The sequence below is a fragment of the Enhydra lutris genome, unplaced genomic scaffold, assembly GCF_002288905.1.
Source record: "Enhydra lutris kenyoni isolate GAN:26980312 unplaced genomic scaffold, ASM228890v2 scaffoldscaffold26, whole genome shotgun sequence".
Lineage (NCBI taxonomy): Eukaryota > Metazoa > Chordata > Mammalia > Carnivora > Mustelidae > Enhydra > Enhydra lutris.
This window is the reverse complement of record NW_019154110.1, coordinates 4,088,967-4,108,254: the sequence shown is the minus strand read 5'-3', so window position 1 is coordinate 4,108,254 and position 19,288 is coordinate 4,088,967. Positions and strand designations below refer to the sequence as shown.

At 39.8% G+C, this 19,288-nt stretch overlaps 1 protein-coding gene across 1 annotated transcript in view; it reads left to right on the top strand.

The window, feature by feature from the left end:
* The first annotated feature begins 5,159 nt into the window (after nt 1-5,159).
* LOC111151808 (TAO kinase 1) overlaps nt 5,160-19,288 on the top strand; it is a 174,950-nt gene continuing 160,821 nt past the window's right edge. Inside the window, exon 1 of the mRNA XM_022510019.1 lies at nt 5,160-5,289. The gene's annotated coding sequence lies outside the window, so the exon portion shown is untranslated. The remainder of the gene's footprint in view (nt 5,290-19,288) is intronic.

Sequence of the window (19,288 nt, the reverse complement as noted above, 5' to 3'; positions counted from 1 at the left end):
AAAAAAAAAAGCCGCTTAAAATTCATATCAAAGCAGAACTGTAATTTTAGCTCTCCATGCTGCACAAAATTGCTTAATTTTTTTGCACTTTCTTCCTCTCTGTTGGAAGGAAGAAATGATGACATCATCATCTTCATCAACCTTTTTTCAGGGTTGTTGGTAAGATTAAGGGGATAATGAATGTAAAGCACTGGCTTCATACAATTCTTGGCATAGAGTAATTCTATAAACACTAGTTCCATTTGCCCCTTCTGTATTTTACTTAAGCCTACCATATAGTAGGAATTCAATAAGTATTTGTTAAATTGAGTTGAATACGACTTGGTCTTTTACTGAGTGACAAAACTGAAAAGACCGTTTGATTGGACAGATACCAGATCGGTCAGTGCACCCACCTGCACATTGACAAGCTGCCTTTTCAACCATAGACACATGCATGACAACACATATACAGATATCACATATGGTCAGGCATCTCTTACACACACAGAATATGTGCATGGCATCAAGCTGTCATCGACTGGTGGCGCCAGGAGTAGAATACGATGGAAGGATAATATGGTTTAGATTCATGCACAACTGGGGTCACATTCTAGCTCACCACTTATTAGTTGTGTCACCTTGGTCAAGGGACATAACTCTCTGAACCGTAGTTTCCTTACCTATAAATTGGAGGTAATAATAATAGAACCTACTGCACAAATTTGTTGTGAGAATTAAATATGTCAGTGTACAGAAAAAGCTTATTCTTGGTTTTGATACTGCTTAGGTAACTTTTTTACTGAGGTCAAAACAAGGTTAGTACCCATTCTTCACCCCATCCCACAGCTAATGTGCCTTCTTCTTCTTCTTTTTTTTTAATGTCCATTTAAAACAATGTTTATTTCAAGTAATTCTACACCCAACATGGGACTTGAACTGAGGACCCCAAGACCAAGAGTGGTGTGCTCTGCCAACTGAGCCAGCCAGGTGTCCCTCACCCCACAGCTTTCTGACCCCAATTTGTAGGCTCAAGGAATACCTAAATGAGATCTGAGAAAGCCTTTTGTGGAGGTGACATGTGAGCTAAATCTTGAAGGATATTAGCCAACTAGAGAAGGCCTTTCAGGCAGAGGAGTGCAGCACCACATCCTGAAGATAGGATGTTAGCAGTTAGCAGAAGAGTAAGTAATAGTTCAGGATGGTGGGAGTATCTGAAATAAAGTTAGAGAGGTATGCAAGGCTCTGTCTGGATTTTATTTGGAGGGTTTTGGGGACCCATGGAAGAGTTTTTCTGGTTTTTGTTTTTGTTTTGCCATGGAAGAGTTTTAAGCAGAGAAATGACACATTCAGCTTTTAGAAATTGCATTTTAGGAAGATTAAAACCATTCATCTCAGTATAGAGGATGGGGCACCCTGGGGTGTGAGGAGAGTAGTTGGAAGGCAATTACAGTACCCCAGATTAGAAACAGTATGAACCACCATAGCAGAGGCAGTGGGGATGAAGAAAGGGGTGAATCAGAGAAATGTTCAGGAGTTAAATCTCAGAAGGTGCAAAATCTGCAATTGTTCTAAGCATTATTTTCCTAACATCGATGAGTGGAATTTTCTTATTTAGATACAATTTCAGAAATTAAATAACTGGTATGTTTTGTGGTATCAACCAATGATTCTCTACTGTTGAATAAATTTGACAGGATAAGCCCACCTGTATGTATGTACGGGTGTGTTGTGTGTGTGAAATTTGAAGAATTTGAAGAGGGAGGTCTCTTAGTACCAAATCATAGGTAGATATCTGGAGTAATAATTTTTTAAAAAGACAGCTGGAGTCTCTTAAGATATGCTATGTGCTGGGGAATCTGAGAGGAGTGGAGCTACAGTTTACGGTAGAGGTGGTGTTAAGAGGGAAAATGAGGTAGTAGCAGACACAAAATATTATTAAAAGGAAACACTACCCATACAAGAGCAAACCTTTAGATTTACCTACCAGTTTATAAGAAATGTGGGCAATGAAGCAAATGTGAAATGACATTGTGAGGATATAACTGGCAAGTCCAGAATGTGAATAATTCTTCAAAATCTATAATCTGATTTCTTAGACAAATAAACTGCATACAAAAAGGAAAGAAAGAGGGGCTCTTGGGTGGCTCAGTCAGCTGAGCGTCTGACTCTTGGTTTTGGCTCAGGTTGTGATCTCAGGGTTGTGGATCCAGCCCTGAGTCAGGCTCTGTGCTCCGTGTGGAATCTGTTTCAGATTCTCTCTCCCTTGCACTCTCTCTCTCTCAAATGATTAAATAAAATCTTAAAAAAAAAAAAAAAGGAAGAAAAAGGAAGGGGAAAGTGTTGTACATGAAAAGTGATTTAAGAGACATATCTATTAATCAAATGCAAAGTGTAGAACTTCAGATCCTGGTTCAGACAAATAGACTGTAAAATGACATTTTGGAAACGTTAGGCAAAACTGAATATGGATTGGGTATTACATATTAGGAAATTATTGTAAAGGTGTGATAATGGTATTGTGGTTATGTTACAACCAAGGTATTTCAGGTAAAATGTTATGATGGCCTACTAGAGATTTACTTAAAAATACACTTAGATGGAGGCAGGCGGCACCTGGCTGGCTCAGTCGGTTAAGCTTCTGACTCTTGATTTTGGCTGGGGTCCCCGTATCAGGGTCATGGGATTGAGTGTTGCATGGAGCTCCACTCTCAGTGAGGTGTCTGCTCCAGATTCTCTCCCTCGCGCCCAGTCCCCACACCCCTGTGGTCAGTCTCTCTTCTTTCTTTCACAAACAGTTAAATCTTAAAAAAAGTACACAGGGGTGGGGAAGGTTGTGGGAGAATAAGTGAAACAAGAATGATAAAATGTTGATAATAGTTGAAGCTAGGTGATGGACACCTGGAGGTTTATTATTATATCCTATTCCTTTTGTGTATGTTTAAAATTTTCCATAGAAGATTAAGAATAAATATTATAGGAAAGCCTGAATCTCTTTCCATTCCTAAATGTATGAAATAACTAGAGGAGAACATTCTTTTTTTTTTTTTTTTAAAGATTTTTTAAAGAATTTATTTGACAGACAGAGATCACAAGTAGGCAGAGAGGCAGGCAGAGAGAGAGAGAGGAGGAACCAGGCTCCCCGCCAAGCAGAGAGTCCAATGCGGGGCTTGATCCCAGGACCCTGGAATCATGACCTGAGCCAAAGGCAGAGGCTTTAACCCACTGAGCCACCCAGGCGCCCCTAGAAGAGAACATTCTTGCTGTAACTTTCAGAAGAAAGGATCAGGATTGGAAAGGCATCATTTAAATCATAAATGGAGGAAGAGAGGCTCCAAGGACAAAGAGGTAGAAGGAAAAGTGGTTTTGAGTGGTGTTGAAAAGCCAAGGAGGAACACAGTTTCAAGACGGAAGGAGTATAAACGATATCAAATATTGCAGATGTCAGGGAGGATTAAAATGACCCCACTAGGCACAGAAAGTAGAAGGTCGTTCTTGACCGTTGTAAGATCGGTTTCAGCGGAGGTGAGAAGACAAATTTTCTAAAAAGCTTGTCTTTGAAGGGAGGAGAGATGAAGATGGTAATCCTTCTTTTCCCTCCAAAGAAACTAGGGCATGTTTTTATGCTGAGGAGAAGTTGCCAGCTGAGAGTAGTTGGCAATACAGGTGAAAAGAGGACTCACTGACAGAGTCCTCTTACTATGAGAAAGCATATTTGGAACAAGTTATATGTATAACCCACTGAAGTGGATATCTTGTTTCACTGATCATAGCCAGTTTACTTCCCTAGTTTACTGTAACTTCCAGTTGTTCTGGAGTACACTTTTACTCATAAGTCTCACACAGCAGATCTCTTCATCTCACTGCTTACCAGTTGAAGAAGCAAGACTTTTTTTTTGTAACTGCACTTGAGGCACACCTTTTGGTTCCTGAATAAAACTGCTCTTTTTTTCCTCTAAACAAAAGTCTTCACCATAAAAATTTAGAAGCTCTCTTTCCTGCGTTAGGATTCGTAAGACTCTTCAGTTTATTTGCAGCTCCTGTTTCCAAAACTTACCATCACTCAACCTACTAAAGACATACACTAAAACTTCTCAAGAATTTGTCTCTTTCCTACCATCACCAACATGCAGGGTGGTTTAATCTGTATTCTCCTCTCATTACTGTTCCAGAAGTTCTTATAAGCTTTTAGAATCTCAAAAACTCAACTACGTACTGATGACACTGACCAGTATCCCTCTGAATTCCACGGAGTAGTTGAACCAAGGTAAGAACTGGATATCCTACATGCCGGGGCAAGCTTCTCATTCGCAGGATTATGGGGGGGGGAGGGGCGCGCGGATATTTTGGAAGTGAGGACAGAGGAGATATGATAAACTCTTCTTTCGCAGATTTCAGGGAGAACTGAATGCACCTGATGCCCGCGTGGCAGAAGAGTTAGACCTGCCAAGTGCGGCCAAGCTAGACTAAGGCTGGGACTCAAGCAGAGTACCGGGAGACTCCGCCCAGTACAAGTACTCGCGCGCTCCCGTGAGAGCGCGCACGCGTACGCAGTCGTGTCTCGCGCAGGGTCGGGCCTGTCAGGCGGGAAATCTCGCGAGATCGGAGACTGGGATGACTGTCGGGAGGAGGGGAGTGGTGTCGGGGAAGGGGGGGGAAACCTGGGCAGCGGCCGGGCTCTGTGGCTTCAGGGCTCGGAGAGAGAGAGGGAGAGGGAGGGTGGCAAAGATAGTGGGTCGGTGCCGCCGCCTGTCTGAGGAGAGAGGAGGGGTCCTGCTTGCCTGTGCCCTTCGAGGGCCGAGAGCGCGAGGCACCCGCGAACCTCTGAGGCCTCCCGGCCCCTGGGGACCCCGCCCCGCCGCCGGCCGGCCGGCCCGCGGCCTCTCTTCCCTTTGTGAGCGCCCCCTTCCCAGGGGTGGTGGTGGTGGCGGAGAACTGTGCGTGGGCCCGCCCGCCGAGGGGCCGTGGCGGGGGACGAGAGGGCCTCGGCTGTGTGAGGACGGAAGACGGCCGAGGCCCGGGCCGGTTCCCCCGAGGCGGCGGCGGCTCCCAGCACTTCCCCGCGCCATCTTAGCTGAGCCCAAGCTCTGAGGGCGCCTCCTCGACCCCGGTCGTCCCCTCGCTCCCCCCCCCCCGCCCCTTGTCGCAGAGCTTGGGCTGGGCGGCTTGCTGGGGCTGGGGGGGGGGGCGGCGGTCGGTCGCCAGGCCCCCTCCTCCTTCTCCTCACTCCTCGTCCTCCAGCGTAGCGGCTACCCGAGCGCCGCAGGGGGCTGCGCCTGCCTACTCCGCCCCAGACCTGTCGGCGAAAGGGTAAGGGCACCTCTGCTTTGGGAAAGGGAGACATGGAGGGGGCGGGGAAATTCGGCCCACTCTGGCCTCTCCGAGAAGGGAGGTGGGGGTGGGGTAGGGAGGAAGACAAGGAGGGTCTGTGATTCTGTGGGTGGGGTGAAGAAGCTGGTGAGCTATGCGCCCTCCCGTTTTGAGGGGCAAGAGCAATTACATTCCTCTTTCCTGAGGGTCACCGGAAGGGGTGGTGGAAGGGGATGTTTCGAGGAAGGTGTGGCTCTCTTGGGGAGACTGGGTTGATGTGCACCCCGATTTAAAGGCGCGAGGTCCCTTTCCCTTCTGATCCTTCTGCTCCTCCCTCTCCTCCTTTGTAGTGTCTGTATTCTTGGGAAGGGTAGCCTGCTGAGTGGCTTCCACCCCGGCTCAGGAAATCTATACTTGTATAGGGGTGATGGAAGCGTTTCTCTCCCCCTACCCTTCCCCCCTTCCCCATCCTTTAGTCTACTGCAATGCTGCAGAAGTCCAAGGCAGTTTCTTCATACACAGGCCCATGTATACACTGAAGGGAGGGGGAGCTGGAGAGGGAAGTAATGGCGCTTCCCTTGGAAAGGTTACCCTTTTCCCTTTGGTTTTAAATCGATAACAGTACGGGTTTATAGTCTTCCCCTGAGATCTGTCCCTGGGAAGTGTTTCTGTTCCTGTTATTATTGTTGGGAGATACGGCCTCTCGGGAGGGACCCTGCCATGTTTGAACGGTTTTGATGTCTCTCTCGCTCTCTTTTAAACACTAGATTGACATTTTTTTCGGTGAGGATGTTGGGTTTTCACTAGGATTCAAATAAAATAATTTTGTACTCTTTCTTGTCCCTTTCCTTTTTCTTTCTGTGACTTTAGTAGTTCTTGAAGAATTATGAAAGATTAATGCATACAGACAGGCCGTCTAATGGACATTTCTCCTTGAGCTGTGAATTTTTAGGGTTCATACCATTTTGTATAACATTAGAATTGGAATTTTCTCAAAATGATTAGGTTACAAACCTTTCTGTAGGAATGCTTTTTTTTCCTAAGGAAATGAGGGAACAGACACTAATTTGCCTAATTATGCTCTGATAGGATCTGTGTTGTGTAGTCAATAAACACTTTTTCACTGATTTTGCTTCGTGTCAAATTTGTTTAAAACAAATCATCTTATCTGTTTTACAGTAGTACTTGTTCGTTTTGTCCTTAGTAGAGTAGAAGTAAATAAAAATAAAAATTTTAACATTCTGGAAGTGTGTTACCAAGTGCTTTTTGTGATCAGAGTAGTTTTGAAGTCTGTTCATACTTCTTTAAGTATTTAGATTTACTGATGAAGTGAGTTCAAAATGTTTCATATATGAATGTTCAAAGATTATTTTTTTTTTGCAAAGCAACAAAGACTAATATATGTATAGATACAGACTGTTTTGATATTTTACTAACAAGTTGTATTTGATGTTTAAGCTTTGCTTAGTGGGTGACTTATTTTAAAATACTTCCGAATGTCATGTATACTTAATGTTCATCAGAGCTTTCTTCGTGTGTTTGTTGCATTTTGAAACCTGTTTCAAGACCGGGATTTAAAGATGTTAGTTTTAGTAGTGTTAGGCATTAATTTAATTCCTGTCCTCTCATTTCATGATTTTGATATTTCACTAATATGTTAAGTCAGTTTATTTTTCCTCAGAAAGTAGAATTCTTCTTGCTTGCTTTATTCCCTTTTTATTTTTATCTGAATTCATTTTGACTTAAACAGCACTTCTTATTTGAATCTTTTATTTTGTGGCACAAAGCTGCATGTTGTGGTGTGTAGAGTTTCTCTTTACATGGGAAATTCTGCCATAAAGTCTAATTCTTTATGTTATGGTTTGTTGATAATTCATATATACTAGTATGTATAAACCCAAGCATACTGCTTAGCAAAGAGTGACTGTTTTTGTCTTGGAAAGATGCATGCAGAGATTTGTCAGTAAAGGTTACAGAGCTTAAGGATGTATAGAGAATATAAGTAAACTACTTGCTGTATTTCAAAATGCATGCTAGAACTAAGAGATACTCTTAAGGACAACTAAGAAGAAACCCTGTTTTCCATAGCTTGTAGGAATGCTAAAAGTGGTAACATATGTTCTTTATCAGTTAGATAAATTATTAGGGAAGAACTGCCTGAGGGTTATTTCAGCTGACCTTGATGCCACTCTTAGGATACTGAGAGCTGTTAAGTTTGGGTTTGGTTGATTCCAGTTTAGTTTGGTACTTATGTTTCTAAATAGTTCACTACAAAATGGCAGTGTACATCACTTCCTGTTCTTTCACAACTGACTCTTTCTCTGGATTCCCTTTTAATGACTTAACTTTTGGCATTCTGATATCTGATGTGTTAATTTGGTTATAATTCTCATGTTTTATAAATGGAAGAATTCCTAAGAATCAACTGGGTTTAATAGCCTAAGATTATCTTGACAGTAACTAAACTTCTTGCAAAACTGAAGGATAGTTTCTCAAACATATTTAAACTATGAGAGGTTTTAAAGAAATCTAACAGTGTACAGGACCAAAAATATGAGTGAACTGAATGGAAGATAATTATTGTATTTTCTATAATACAGATTTGGGAAGAACTGTGGATATGGCAATTAATTGATTATGTTTTAATATTAAGTGGGCTTTCTGTATATCAAGGCACATGCATATTTGGTCCCATGTTATGATGCAGTTCCATTAATAGAAAAGAAAGACTGACCAGAAAGACTAGGTGCTCTTTTAAAATTTTAATTAATTAATCAATTACTTTAAAAGTAGGCTCCACATGGAGCCCAACATGGGTCTTGAACTAATGACCCTGAGATAAAGACCTGAGCCTGAGATCAAGAGTCTGACAGTTAACTAACTGAGGTACCCCAAGACTGGATGCTGTTATCTAAACATAAAGAGTATACTTTATTTTAGTAATTTGCTGGTACTTAGTGGATATAAATACTTAGTAAATCCAGAAATTATTTAGGGGCCAACTGTTGGCATTGAAAGTAGATTTGAGATAGTCTGTTATTCACATTACCTGGAGATAAATTCTGTTTTTCGTTTGACTGATTTGTGTATTAAAATCCATTAATTCTTTCTTTGTATCCCTTTTGGTTATCAATAGTGTCTGTTATAATAATTGCATTCATACTAATCTAGCCTATTAAAGGAGTTTTTTGGTATGTATTAGCTGTTGTTCAGGTCAGGATCATATATGAATGAGTCTTTTCTGAAAAGTTTTATTTCTGTAGTCGAATCTTGAATAAAATTGAAATCGTTCTGTTAAAGGGAGTGCCAGCGTTATGTTTGTCTGCCTTTAGGTTTCTACATTTGTTCATGGCTAGATTATTTTTTTATATTCTTTAAGATTTCAAATTCTAAGATGTAAGTGAAAAAGATATAAACCTGTATTATTTCATTCCATTACATTCCATTTTTAGATTAAAGTATTTTAATATTTACTCAGTGATATTTAAACACAGCTACCCTTTTTTTTTTTTTTTTGAGTTTTATTTTTTATGTAAGCTATAGGCTGAAGGAGAGATTTGAACTCATGACCCCAAGATCAAGAGTTGCATACTCTACCGACTAAACCAGCCAGGTGCCTCTAAACATAACTACTTTTTTTTTTTTTTTTTTTTTTTTTTTTTTTTGTAAGACTTGATTTATTTATTTGACAGAGTGGACACAAGCAGATGGAGTGGCGGAGGGAGAGAGGGGAAGCAGGTTCCCCCCTAAGCAGGAAACCCTTATTCGGGGCTCCATCCCAGGACCCTGAGACCATGACCTGAGCCAAGGCAGACGTTTTTAACCAACAGAGCCACCCAGGTGCCCCAAATATAACTACCTTTAATTGGCCTCTAACTTAGAGTTGAGAAGGGGCTGATTTTTCCTTTCAGTAAACTTATTCAGTATAATAGTGTTATGCAGATTTAGAAGTAGATGAATTCCATTTAAAAAGATATGCACAATTTAGTTTCTTTTTTTTTTTTAAGATTTTATTTATTTATTTGACAGAGATCACAAGTTAGGCAGAGAGGCAGGCAGAGAGAGGAAGGGAAGCAGGCTCCCTGCTGAGCAGAGAACCCGATCCCAGGACCCTGGGATCATGACCTGAGCTGAAGGCAGAGGCTTTAACCCACAGAGCCACCCAGGCGCCCCTCTTTTTCTTTTTTAAAGATTTTATTTATTTATTTGACAGGCAGAGATCACAAGCAGGCAGAGAGGCAGGCAGAGAGAGGAAGGGAAGCAGGCTCCCTGCTGAGCAGAGAACCCGATACAGGGCTCTATCCTAGGATCCTGGGATCAAGACCTGAGCCAAAAGCAGAGGCTTTAACCCACTGAGCCACCCAGGTGCCCCCACAATTTAGTTTCTGAGAGAAGCACTGACAAATAATGGAATGGAACAAAATACTCTGATTTGCACCCACTAATAATAATAGAACTGGCACTTAATATATCTTAATTTCACCATTTATTAGTTGTGTAACTTCTTTATGTAACTTTTTAAAGACTTTCCTCACCTATAAAATGAAGATAGTACTTGCTTTATAAGATTGTTAGGTATAAATGGGATGACTCTTAAGTACTTAACATATTGCCTGATACCTAGTAAGCTGTCAGTAAGTTGTTGCCTATCACATTAGCACTAGCTACTTAGTAAATGTTTACAAATGAATACAGGGAGTCTAATATTTAAGACTGAAGTACATTCCATAATTTTGATTTGGATTAATATATTTGGAGCTTAAAATATATTTTTGAAAGAAATGATTAGAATTTCTAATCAAGAGTAGCTTACAAACTTTGTACCTATTGTGGACTACTATATAGTTAGTGTGGATAAAGCCTATCCTAAAGAACGAAATTTTCTTTACCTTTGGTTCTTGATTTTTATATTTAAGAGTCAGTTGATGTCACTCTTCTTCTTCCTGGAACTTTTTTCACCTTCCTTGCTTTGAAGGCATCCAAAGTACTCCTGCTCTTCTGGACTTATTTTTATAGGTATCCTTTGTGTGTCCTTACCATGAAGTGCTTTGTATTCCACAATGTGTTAATTAACAAACATTAAGGGATGATCATATGCCAGTAAGACATAATCCCTGCTCTGGAGGAATTCTGTCTTTTCATTTTTTCCACCTCTTGAATATTTTCTTGAAGTAGGTACTTAGGAAAGTAAGAACTTCAATGGTTGTCAGTTCCTCTGACCCAGTGCTTTTCAAACTTTAGATTGTGACTTATTAATGGCTTGTGAATTCAGTTTAGTGGGTCACAAAAACAATTTTTTTAAATGAAAAATAGTGGGGTGCCTGGGTGGCTTAATCTTTGGGCTTCTGCCTTCTGCTCGGGTCATGGTCCCAGGATCCTGGGATCAAGCCCTTCATCTGGCTCCTTGCTCCTTGGGAAGCCTGCTTGTAAGTTCCCTCTCTCACTGTGTCTTTCTCCATCAAATAAATAAATAAATTCTTTTTAAAAATGAAAAGTAGTAAGAAATAACAATGTGGTATGTAAGGGTAAGCATTCTAATGAGAAACTTTTTTTTTTTTTTGCTGTATTTTTGTGTGTTCTGGATACACAGTTAAATTTTCTTGAAATTTCTTTTTCAACTCCTCCTTTTAACTTGTTGTTTATTAATTTATTATAGTAAGCTCTACATCCAATGTGGGGCCTGAACTCACAGTCCCAAGTCATGCTTTACTACTGAGCCAGCTGGGCGCTGCAGCATCCTTTTTTCTTCAGATGTTTCTGAAGTATGATATTCTTGTTTGTTTTTTTTTCTTTTCCTTCCAGTAAGTCTACTTTCAGTCCCTCCGATTCTATTCTGTAGTCTGTTTGGTAGTTATGTTATACATATTTACCTTTTTTAGGCCTCAGCCCTTGTTAGAGTACTGAGGACTCTGTCTGAAAGATCCTGGTTAGAGGGATGCCTGGGTGGCTCAGTCAGTTACGCATCTGTCCTCTGCGCAGGTCACGATCCAGGGTCCTGGGATCAAGTCCTGTATCGGGCTCCTTGCTCAGCGGAGAGCTGCTGCAGCCTGTGCTTGTGCTTGATCTCTTGCTCTCTTTCTGACAAATAAAAAAAAATCTTAAAAAAAAAAAAAAGGGGGGTCTTGGTTAGGGTGCCAGCAATTTTGGGTGTGATGGTAACTTGGGTTTTTTATATTGGTTTTTATATTCGGGAACCTGTGTTATCATATACCTGGAGTCATATCCTCTGTCTATGAGTACAGTTTCTTAGGAGTCACAGAATTTATTTTTCGGGCACCTGGGTGGCTCAGTTGGTTAAGTGTTGGGCTTTTGATTTCAGCTGAGGTCATGATCTCAGGGTCCTGGGTTGGAGCCCCACTTGGGGCTCCATGCTCAGTAGGGAATCTTCTTCTCTCCCTTTGTGCCTCCCCCAGCTCATGCTCACTCACTTGCTCGCTCTTTCTAAAATCTTTAAAAAAAAAAACAAAAAAAACTTTTTTTTTTTTTTTAAAGATTTTATTTATTTCACAGACAGAGATCACAAGTAGGCAGAGAGGCAGGCAGAGAGAGAGGAGGAGACAGGCTCTCCATGGAACAGAGAGCCCGATGTGGGGCTTGATCCCAGGACCCTGGGATCAAGACCTAAGCCGAAGACAGAGGCTTTAACCCACTGAGCCACCCAGGCGCCCCCCCCCCCAAAAAATTATTTTTTAAAAAAGGAAAACTTTATTTGAGAAAATGTCTTTTATTTTTATTTGGGCTAGATGTGGATTTTAAAAATATTGCAACATATTTTAATAGGATTTATAAGGTGACTGTTTAAATATATTAAATAACTACATTAAGTATATTTTTAAAATTTGTGTGCTTCAGTACATGACATCTTACCATATCCTCGTATTTTGGTTGATGTTTTGAGTCCAGTTGTAGTAGTTAAGAGTTTCTAGTTCATATTTTTTTTTTTAAGATTTTATTTATTTATTTGACAGAGAGACAGCGAGAGAGGGAATACAATTTGGGGGGGTGGGAGAGGCAGAAGCAGGCTTCCCGAGGAGCAGGGAGCTACGTGGGGCTCAATCCCAGGATCCTGGGACCATGACTTGAGCCGAAGGCAGATGCTTTAATGACTGAGCTACTCAGGAGCCCCTTTAGTTTGTATTTTTGATTGATTTCTTCAAATTTATTTCCACCGAGATTGAGAATTTCAGAAAAAGTTGATAAATAGCATTTACTAAACAGTTAGGTCAAGGTTTTTCACTTAAGAAATTTAGCGTCACTCAAAATTGAGAGAGCTTTCTTTTTGCTGAAAGCATCCATGTTCTTGATTGTAAAGACTAAAATTATTTATTTACCTGTAACTGTACTTGATAACTGTACTTGATAACCTGAAACTTTACTCTTTATTGTTGCATAGGAACTCTGTATAGTGTGTGTGGTAGGATTTGATATGCAGTGTTTGAGTAATCTCACGCTGTGTATATGGTAGATGATGACTGTGATGTATGGACCATCACATTATAGGAGTATGGTATTTGTTTTGTTTTCTGTGGAATTCAAGGGGGTTCTGAGTCCCAGAGGATCAATGTAACATGCTCATTTTCAGGTTCTTTACATTTTGGGCGGGGGAAAGTCATAGGGAGCGGGAGAGAGAAAATCTTAAGCTGGCTGTGGCCAGATGCAGGGCTCAGTTTCACAACCCTGAGATGACCTGAGCTGAAATCAAGAGTTGAATGAATGCTTACTGAGACACCCTGGTGTTGCTCAGATTCTTTACTTTGACATATAGTTGTTGGTGCTAATTTTTCTATTATCTAAAAAGGCAGAAATAATTTGAAAATAGAGTAATGAAAAGATCCTTCCTTTTCTTTTCAGTTTAGGTACTAACAAATATTTTTGTGTATTGTGTGTGAATGTTCAATTCTATAAAATAATGCTTTAGAACTTTAGAGTAAAGGGATTTTAGGAAGGAAAAGATGTGAAAATTTTCTGTTTAGGAAAGAAATGTCTTGTAATAAACTTGGTTATTAACAATGGAAAGTATACGGGACGCCTGGGTAGCTCAGTGGGTTAAGCCTCAGCCTTCGGTTGGGTCATGATCCTCAGGGTCCAGGGATCGAGCCCCGCGTTGGGCTCTCTGCTTGGCGGGGAGCCTGCTTCCTCCTCTCTCTTTCTGCTTGCTTGTGATCTTTCTCTCTCTGTCAAATGAATAAATAAAATCTTAAAAAAAAAATAGAAAGTATAGAATCTGGATATGTTTTTGTTTACATGACATTTTGCTTGAACTAATTATATGTAAACATACAAATGTATAGTAAACTGATGGAGAGAACCACTGTGTTCAAGAATAGCATGGCTTGGAAGAAAATAAAAATACTGACATATGAATTTTGTTTTTGTAATAATATATTAGATAATTCCATAAGTTAGAAGAATAATTTTTTTTTAAGATTTTGTTTATTTATTTGACAGAGATCACAAGTAGGCAGAGAGGCAGGCAGAGAGAGAGAGATAGAGAGAGAGAGAGAGAAGGAGAAGCAGACTCCCTGCTGAGCAGAGAGCTGGACGCAGGGCTCAGTGCCAGGACCCTGGGATCAGGACCTGAGCTGAAGGCAGAGGCTCTAACCCACTGAGCCAACCAGGTGCCCCTAGAAGAATAACTTTTATAAAAGTTTATTACTATAGTGAAAGATGTTATTCCAAAATCCTAAACAATGGATTGTTACCAGATGAATTTTTCTTTCTCTGGCTGAATACATATAAAGTAGATGCTGTTTACTATTTAATAAGTAAGTAAGTAAGGGTGGTGGGGGTTTCTTGGTTTATATTTTACTTTGATTTTGCATTTAGTAGTTTTAGTATTGGAATTGAATTTGATTTTGTGCCTGTAAGGAGGACCAGATGTGATTTTTGAAAAAACATTTTTTTAAATCAACAGGAATGGACCTACTTTGAAAGTTGTATGTTTTGAGAACTTTAGATAGGAATCAAAAAACTTCTTTATCAGATTTGAAATGTAGATATTTTATTTTTTTAAGATTTTGGTGTTGTGGGTTTTTTTTTTTTTTTTTTTTTTTTTTGACAGACAGCAGGCAGAGAGGCAGGCAGAGAGAGGAAGGGAAGCAGGCTCCCTGCTGAGCAGAGAACCCGATCCCAGGACCCTGGGATCATGACCTGAGCTGAAGGCAGAGGCTTTAACCCACAGAGCCACCCAGGCGCCCCTCTTTTTCTTTTTTAAAGATTTTATTTATTTATTTGACAGGCAGAGATCACAAGCAGGCAGAGAGGCAGGCAGAGAGAGGAAGGGAAGCAGGCTCCCTGCTGAGCAGAGAACCCGATACAGGGCTCTATCCTAGGATCCTGGGATCAAGACCTGAGCCAAAAGCAGAGGCTTTAACCCACTGAGCCACCCAGGTGCCCCCACAATTTAGTTTCTGAGAGAAGCACTGACAAATAATGGAATGGAACAAAATACTCTGATTTGCACCCACTAATAATAATAGAACTGGCACTTAATATATCTTAATTTCACCATTTATTAGTTGTGTAACTTCTTTATGTAACTTTTTAAAGACTTTCCTCACCTATAAAATGAAGATAGTACTTGCTTTATAAGATTGTTAGGTATAAATGGGATGACTCTTAAGTACTTAACATATTGCCTGATACCTAGTAAGCTGTCAGTAAGTTGTTGCCTATCACATTAGCACTAGCTACTTAGTAAATGTTTACAAATGAATACAGGGAGTCTAATATTTAAGACTGAAGTACATTCCATAATTTTGATTTGGATTAATATATTTGGAGCTTAAAATATATTTTTGAAAGAAATGATTAGAATTTCTAATCAAGAGTAGCTTACAAACTTTGTACCTATTGTGGACTACTATATAGTTAGTGTGGATAAAGCCTATCCTAAAGAACGAAATTTTCTTTACCTTTGGTTCTTGATTTTTATATTTAAGAGTCAGTTGATGTCACTCTTCTTCTTCCTGGAACTTTTTTCACCTTCCTTGCTTTGAAGGCATCCAAAGTACTCCTGCTCTTCTGGACTTATTTTTATAGGTATCCTTTGTGTGTCCTTACCATGAAGTGCTTTGTATTCCACAATGTGTTAATTAACAAACATTAAGGGATGATCATATGCCAGTAAGACATAATCCCTGCTCTGGAGGAATTCTGTCTTTTCATTTTTTCCACCTCTTGAATATTTTCTTGAAGTAGGTACTTAGGAAAGTAAGAACTTCAATGGTTGTCAGTTCCTCTGACCCAGTGCTTTTCAAACTTTAGATTGTGACTTATTAATGGCTTGTGAATTCAGTTTAGTGGGTCACAAAAACAATTTTTTTAAATGAAAAATAGTGGGGTGCCTGGGTGGCTTAATCTTTGGGCTTCTGCCTTCTGCTCGGGTCATGGTCCCAGGATCCTGGGATCAAGCCCTTCATCTGGCTCCTTGCTCCTTGGGAAGCCTGCTTGTAAGTTCCCTCTCTCACTGTGTCTTTCTCCATCAAATAAATAAATAAATTCTTTTTAAAAATGAAAAGTAGTAAGAAATAACAATGTGGTATGTAAGGGTAAGCATTCTAATGAGAAACTTTTTTTTTTTTTTGCTGTATTTTTGTGTGTTCTGGATACACAGTTAAATTTTCTTGAAATTTCTTTTTCAACTCCTCCTTTTAACTTGTTGTTTATTAATTTATTATAGTAAGCTCTACATCCAATGTGGGGCCTGAACTCACAGTCCCAAGTCATGCTTTACTACTGAGCCAGCTGGGCGCTGCAGCATCCTTTTTTCTTCAGATGTTTCTGAAGTATGATATTCTTGTTTGTTTTTTTTTCTTTTCCTTCCAGTAAGTCTACTTTCAGTCCCTCCGATTCTATTCTGTAGTCTGTTTGGTAGTTATGTTATACATATTTACCTTTTTTAGGCCTCAGCCCTTGTTAGAGTACTGAGGACTCTGTCTGAAAGATCCTGGTTAGAGGGATGCCTGGGTGGCTCAGTCAGTTACGCATCTGTCCTCTGCGCAGGTCACGATCCAGGGTCCTGGGATCAAGTCCTGTATCGGGCTCCTTGCTCAGCGGAGAGCTGCTGCAGCCTGTGCTTGTGCTTGATCTCTTGCTCTCTTTCTGACAAATAAAAAAAAATCTTAAAAAAAAAAAAAAGGGGGGTCTTGGTTAGGGTGCCAGCAATTTTGGGTGTGATGGTAACTTGGGTTTTTTATATTGGTTTTTATATTCGGGAACCTGTGTTATCATATACCTGGAGTCATATCCTCTGTCTATGAGTACAGTTTCTTAGGAGTCACAGAATTTATTTTTCGGGCACCTGGGTGGCTCAGTTGGTTAAGTGTTGGGCTTTTGATTTCAGCTGAGGTCATGATCTCAGGGTCCTGGGTTGGAGCCCCACTTGGGGCTCCATGCTCAGTAGGGAATCTTCTTCTCTCCCTTTGTGCCTCCCCCAGCTCATGCTCACTCACTTGCTCGCTCTTTCTAAAATCTTTAAAAAAAAAAACAAAAAAAACTTTTTTTTTTTTTTTAAAGATTTTATTTATTTCACAGACAGAGATCACAAGTAGGCAGAGAGGCAGGCAGAGAGAGAGGAGGAGACAGGCTCTCCATGGAACAGAGAGCCCGATGTGGGGCTTGATCCCAGGACCCTGGGATCAAGACCTAAGCCGAAGACAGAGGCTTTAACCCACTGAGCCACCCAGGCGCCCCCCCCCCCAAAAAATTATTTTTTAAAAAAGGAAAACTTTATTTGAGAAAATGTCTTTTATTTTTATTTGGGCTAGATGTGGATTTTAAAAATATTGCAACATATTTTAATAGGATTTATAAGGTGACTGTTTAAATATATTAAATAACTACATTAAGTATATTTTTAAAATTTGTGTGCTTCAGTACATGACATCTTACCATATCCTCGTATTTTGGTTGATGTTTTGAGTCCAGTTGTAGTAGTTAAGAGTTTCTAGTTCATATTTTTTTTTTTAAGATTTTATTTATTTATTTGACAGAGAGACAGCGAGAGAGGGAATACAATTTGGGGGGGTGGGAGAGGCAGAAGCAGGCTTCCCGAGGAGCAGGGAGCTACGTGGGGCTCAATCCCAGGATCCTGGGACCATGACTTGAGCCGAAGGCAGATGCTTTAATGACTGAGCTACTCAGGAGCCCCTTTAGTTTGTATTTTTGATTGATTTCTTCAAATTTATTTCCACCGAGATTGAGAATTTCAGAAAAAGTTGATAAATAGCATTTACTAAACAGTTAGGTCAAGGTTTTTCACTTAAGAAATTTAGCGTCACTCAAAATTGAGAGAGCTTTCTTTTTGCTGAAAGCATCCATGTTCTTGATTGTAAAGACTAAAATTATTTATTTACCTGTAACTGTACTTGATAACTGTACTTGATAACCTGAAACTTTACTCTTTATTGTTGCATAGGAACTCTGTATAGTGTGTGTGGTAGGATTTGATATGCAGTGTTTGAGTAATCTCACGCTGTGTATATGGTAGATGATGACTGTGATGTATGGACCATCACATTATAGGAGTATGGTATTTGTTTTGTTTTCTGTGGAATTCAAGGGGGTTCTGAGTCCCAGAGGATCAATGTAACATGCTCATTTTCAGGTTCTTTACATTTTGGGCGGGGGAAAGTCATAGGGAGCGGGAGAGAGAAAATCTTAAGCTGGCTGTGGCCAGATGCAGGGCTCAGTTTCACAACCCTGAGATGACCTGAGCTGAAATCAAGAGTTGAATGAATGCTTACTGAGACACCCTGGTGTTGCTCAGATTCTTTACTTTGACATATAGTTGTTGGTGCTAATTTTTCTATTATCTAAAAAGGCAGAAATAATTTGAAAATAGAGTAATGAAAAGATCCTTCCTTTTCTTTTCAGTTTAGGTACTAACAAATATTTTTGTGTATTGTGTGTGAATGTTCAATTCTATAAAATAATGCTTTAGAACTTTAGAGTAAAGGGATTTTAGGAAGGAAAAGATGTGAAAATTTTCTGTTTAGGAAAGAAATGTCTTGTAATAAACTTGGTTATTAACAATGGAAAGTATACGGGACGCCTGGGTAGCTCAGTGGGTTAAGCCTCAGCCTTCGGTTGGGTCATGATCCTCAGGGTCCAGGGATCGAGCCCCGCGTTGGGCTCTCTGCTTGGCGGGGAGCCTGCTTCCTCCTCTCTCTTTCTGCTTGCTTGTGATCTTTCTCTCTCTGTCAAATGAATAAATAAAATCTTAAAAAAAAAATAGAAAGTATAGAATCTGGATATGTTTTTGTTTACATGACATTTTGCTTGAACTAATTATATGTAAACATACAAATGTATAGTAAACTGATGGAGAGAACCACTGTGTTCAAGAATAGCATGGCTTGGAAGAAAATAAAAATACTGACATATGAATTTTGTTTTTGTAATAATATATTAGATAATTCCATAAGTTAGAAGAATAATTTTTTTTTAAGATTTTGTTTATTTATTTGACAGAGATCACAAGTAGGCAGAGAGGCAGGCAGAGAGAGAGAGATAGAGAGAGAGAGAGAGAAGGAGAAGCAGACTCCCTGCTGAGCAGAGAGCTGGACGCAGGGCTCAGTGCCAGGACCCTGGGATCAGGACCTGAGCTGAAGGCAGAGGCTCTAACCCACTGAGCCAACCAGGTGCCCCTAGAAGAATAACTTTTATAAAAGTTTATTACTATAGTGAAAGATGTTATTCCAAAATCCTAAACAATGGATTGTTACCAGATGAATTTTTCTTTCTCTGGCTGAATACATATAAAGTAGATGCTGTTTACTATTTAATAAGTAAGTAAGTAAGGGTGGTGGGGGTTTCTTGGTTTATATTTTACTTTGATTTTGCATTTAGTAGTTTTAGTATTGGAATTGAATTTGATTTTGTGCCTGTAAGGAGGACCAGATGTGATTTTTGAAAAAACATTTTTTTAAATCAACAGGAATGGACCTACTTTGAAAGTTGTATGTTTTGAGAACTTTAGATAGGAATCAAAAAACTT